Below are 4,746 nucleotides of genomic sequence, written 5' to 3'. Positions count from 1 at the left end.
TTCTTCTTCTTCTTCTTCTTCTTCTTCTTCTTCCCACTCCCCCTCCTCCCCTTCTTCCTTGTCCTCATCCTCCCCCTCCTCCTCATCGTCCTCCTCCTCCTCCTCTCTTCCTTCTCTTCCTCCCCCTCCCCCCTCCTCTTCCTCCTTCTTCTTTTTAAAGGACCAAGTTAGTTCTTTCCACCTGAGATAAATCATTCTACATTGCAAAGATCATGATCATTTACAGGTTTTTCATTCCGATGATTTTTCTGTACAGTAAAAAGATTCGACTCTAAGCTCTGTGTGGTGACACTCACTTAAAGTCTCAGTATGTGGGAAGCTGAGACAGGAGGGCCCAGTAATTCAAGGCCAGCGAGACCTTCCTTCTCACCTTGGAGAAATGGCTCAGTGGGTTAAGACTGCTTGTGGTGCAAGCAGGAGGGCCTGAGTTCTAGTTCCCTCCCAGGGCCACATAAAATCTGGGTGTGGTGTGGCTAGGCATAGAGGTACAATCCTTCAATCCCAAGACTTGAGAGGCAGAAGCAGGTGAATCTCTGAGTTTGAGGCCTGCTTGCTCTCTCCACACAGTGAGTTCCAGGATAGACAGGGCTATTTATATATTAAGGCCTTGTCTCAAACAAACAAACAAACAAAACAAAAATTTAAGTTGGGGGTGGCAGTGTGTGCTTGCAACCCTAGTACCGGGGGACAGAGCCAGGTGAACACTGGTCAGCCAACCTAGCTTATGTTTCAGTGAGAAAGCCTGAAAAGGAAGAAGAGGAAGAAACTCCTTGTCCTCTGGCATTGACATGCACAGACCACGGCATCCACATCTGCACATCCATGTGCACCTGCCATCTACACATACACTATACATCACACACACACACAAATTAATTAATTAAAAAAAGTAAATCGACTCACTAAAAGATTCTTTTCCAGCTCTCGATTCTATCTCCCCAGTCTCACTAAGAGGGAAATCCTGTGCCTTTGGCCTAGGCTGGCTAGTATCAGCCTTGCTGGTGCTTTGCCTCCTGAATTATGTAGTAGTTCTGCAGGCATAGGCCTCCTGTCGAGAGACACCCTGTCAACTGAGCGATTGGTTCATTTCTTCAGGGACTGCAGAATCTCATGGGGAAGGAACAAGAGTGCCTACCAGAGCTGGTTACAGTCTTACCTCGATATAGGTAAAGAGACACGTCTGATAGAGGTTCGCTCCGAATGGTTTTGAGAGGCCAGCAGCTTAAAAGACAGACAACCAACAGACAGGCTGCAGCCAGGAAGAGACAAGGGACTGTTAACTGCTTCAGAGCATTGGGTGGCTTCCAGCCACTTCCATAAGCACAGACTCCAGACACACAGTCACAGTCTCCCACCACTGCCACGTGGGGCTGTTGACAGACCCTGTGCCCAAAGAGCCTGGGCAGGAAATTGCTTTAGACTTTAATTTCCTTTATCATTATTATTCTTTTATTTGTATAGGTGTTTTGCCTACATGCAAGTCTGTGTAGCATGTGTGTATGCCCTAGATGCAGAATCCTAAAGAAAACATTGGGTCCCCTGGAACTGGCATTATAGACAGTTGGGTGCCAGTAATCAAACCTGAGTCTGGCAAGAGCAGCCAGTGTTTATAACTGGTGATCCTTCTCTCCAGCTCCTAGACTTCACTTTCTTGAGCTCAATGTCTAAGCTGAAGGGGATTTTAATGATTTTAATAATTCCATGAGAATGTAAAATATTTGTAGCATATATTTGCTCAAATCAAGGCAATGTGATGTTGCTGGCATGTTTTAATTGGACAGATGAAACCCATCTGAGTGGGTTGTATAGTCTCTGGGGAGCTTGACAGGCTGTCCTACTCAGGAAATTTAAGGTGGAACACTGATTTGGCAAAAGAGCTTTTTTATGTTAGAGCATAGATAGCCTTGGATTCAACTCATGCTCTCTTCAGACCTGTGTCAGAGACCTCGAATCCAGTCACTGATCTCAGGAGGATGCCTGCAGGAATGGACATCAGAACAGCCTCTTAGAGGACTCTCTCTCACACAGTCAGGCAAGATGGCTGCACCATGCTGTACATGGTGAGCCTGTTCTTCAGATGTCAGCCTGAATTCATGAATTGGTAGCTCAGTGTCTGCATCCCCCCATCCCCAGCGTTTGGGGAGCTGCACTTCCCCTCTTCTTCATTCAGGCCGGTGGTAGGAGAGGCAAAGGTCTTTTTTTTAAGATTTATTTATTATTCTACATAGGTACACTGTAACTTTCTTCAGATATACCAGAGGAGGGCATCAGATCTCATTACAGGTGGTTGTGAGCCACCATATGGTTGCTGGGATTCGAACTCAGGACCTTCAGAAGAGCAGTCAGTGCTCTTACCCGCTGAGCCATCTCGCTAGCCCGAGGCAAAGGTCTTAAACTCAAGGCCTCTCCACTTCTGGGTCTTGCCTGTCCTCAGACAGTCTACAGTCTTCTAGTACTTTTCACTAGTACTTTTTTTTTTTCTGCCTCTGTTGCAAGACAGGGTGTGCCAGGTCAGCCCTTGCCACCTGAGTAAACTCTAATTGTTGGGGAAGAAAGGGATGAGTGTCCTGGATATAGCGTCCAGTTTAGTTGACAACCCACCTCTGTAGCTGTACCCAATTAATGCTACTCAAATTGATTCTGGCAGCAGCGCTTTCTTTGATACCCGCCCCAATGTTCTGGGTTCCCAAATGAAAGACACATACACTCAGCCTTTGTATTTTTATATGCCTAAAACAGCACAATGGCTGGGGCACTTTCTATCCTCCACGTGGCTACTCACCTCCTTCTGATATTCCCAAGTTATTACTTACAAAAATTTGCTAGGGAGGTGGAAGCAAAAGGATCAGAGGTTCAAAGTCGTCTTTACCTAAAGACTGATGACATCATCCTCAGGGTGCTAGTGTTTTGGGGATTCAAGGGGTGACAGTTAACAGGGGCATGTATCAAGCTTCCAGAAAGCCACAATGGCCAGAAAATGTAACACAGACATACATTCCTGGAGAGGAACTCCTGAGAGGCCATTACTGCAGGACACTGAAGGTGAAGTCAGTTCCATCAGAGACTCTGGCAATGTGGAACATGGAGCCTCTCCCAAGAAAAGATGCAGACACTGAATGGCACTGGCCAGTGGGAGAACTTCGTGGGCTGCAGACAACAGGATGGGACCGGTAGGGATGCCGGATCTGTTGGAGGCTGGATGACGTCACCCAGACTCAGGTGTTGGACTTGGAACTCTGGAGTCTGGTGTTCGTTCTGTTGAGTCTCAGTGTCTTTTTTGTCCTGCCTTTCCTGCTGTGTTCCGATGCTTCCGTTTCGTGCAAGGTTACTCTGTGCTGCTGTAGTTTGGAAATTTGGTTTTTTTTCTCACAGATTTATTTATTTTTATTTTATAAGGATGGGTGTTATGCCTACACATTCAGTGTACCACATGCATACAGTGCCCGTGGAGACCAGAAGCTGGCATAGGATCCTTTGAAACTCGAGTTATAGACGCCATGTGAGTGCTGGCTAACTGCACCATTTCTGTAGCTTCCTCATAAAAGAAGAGGTGAGCTGTTGATTCTTTTTTTGTTTGTTTTTTGTTTGTTTGTTTGTTTTTGTTTCTGTTTTTGAGACAGGGTTTCTCTGTTTAGCCCTGGCTGTCCTGGAACTCACTCTGTAGACCAGGCTGGCCTCGAACTCAGAAATTCACCTGCCTCTGCCTCCCGAGTGCTGGGATCAAAGGCGTGTGCCACCACGCCCGGCTGAGCTGGTTTATTCTTTTGGAGATTCTCATTCTCTCTCTCTCTCTCTCTCTCTCTCTCTCTCTCTCTCTCTCTCTCTCTCTCTTTTCTGGCCCCACTCACTCTGGCCCCACTTCTTCCCAGAGCAGAAGGCTTAAGATCTATTTATTTTATGTATGTGAGTACAATGTCACACTTTTCAGACACACCAGAAGAGGGCGTCAGATCTCATTCTAGATGGTTGTGAGCCTCCACGTGGTTGCTGGGAATTGAACTTAGGACCTCTAGAAGAGCAGTCAGTGTTCTTAACTGCCGAGCCATCTCTCCAGCCCTCTTTTTGAGTTTTTCAACCCAGAAAAATAAAATCAATAAATCTCAGCTGTTCAGTCTGAGGTGACAGAATGGAAAGCACAGAGATGCTTTCGAGAAATCATTTTTAAGCATTTATCTACTTAGTGTGTGTAAATGGGATGGGTGGATGCTGCAGTGCTCTGGCAGAGGCTAGAGAGCGACTTTCAGGGGCTGGTTCTCCTTCCGTGTGTGAGTGCTGGAGATGGTCCCTAGGCTGCCAGGCTTTGAGGCAAATGCCTTTGCCTGCTGGGCTACCTCACCACTGCAGTGATTATTGTTTATTTATATTTGAGATGGTGTTTCCTGTAGTGGTAGCAGGGCTGGCCTTGAATTTCTGATCTTCCTCCCTCCATCTCCTAAGTGCTGGGATTACAGGTGTGCACCAGCCCTCTTGGCTAAGATGCATTTTTTTTTTTAAGTGCTAGAATGGATAAGAATGTTCTTGCGTGATTTATGTTTTCCAGTCATGTATTGTACTCTGAATTCAGCTGTGTAAAGTTATATGCAATTTAGAGCCATCAATATTTAAAGTAAAGCCCTTTTGCATGTGCAGCATCACCTCGCACCTCCGTTCAGTAAAACATGTTCAGTGCTGATTTCCTGTCGGGACACGTAACTCATGTTTAGGTAGCCTCTTCACATGGATAATGAATTTAATTGTCTGGGAGAT

This window comes from Mus caroli, chromosome 19 (genome assembly GCF_900094665.2).
Source record: "Mus caroli chromosome 19, CAROLI_EIJ_v1.1, whole genome shotgun sequence".
Classification (NCBI taxonomy): Eukaryota; Metazoa; Chordata; class Mammalia; order Rodentia; family Muridae; genus Mus; species Mus caroli.
This window is presented reverse-complemented; position numbering follows the sequence as displayed.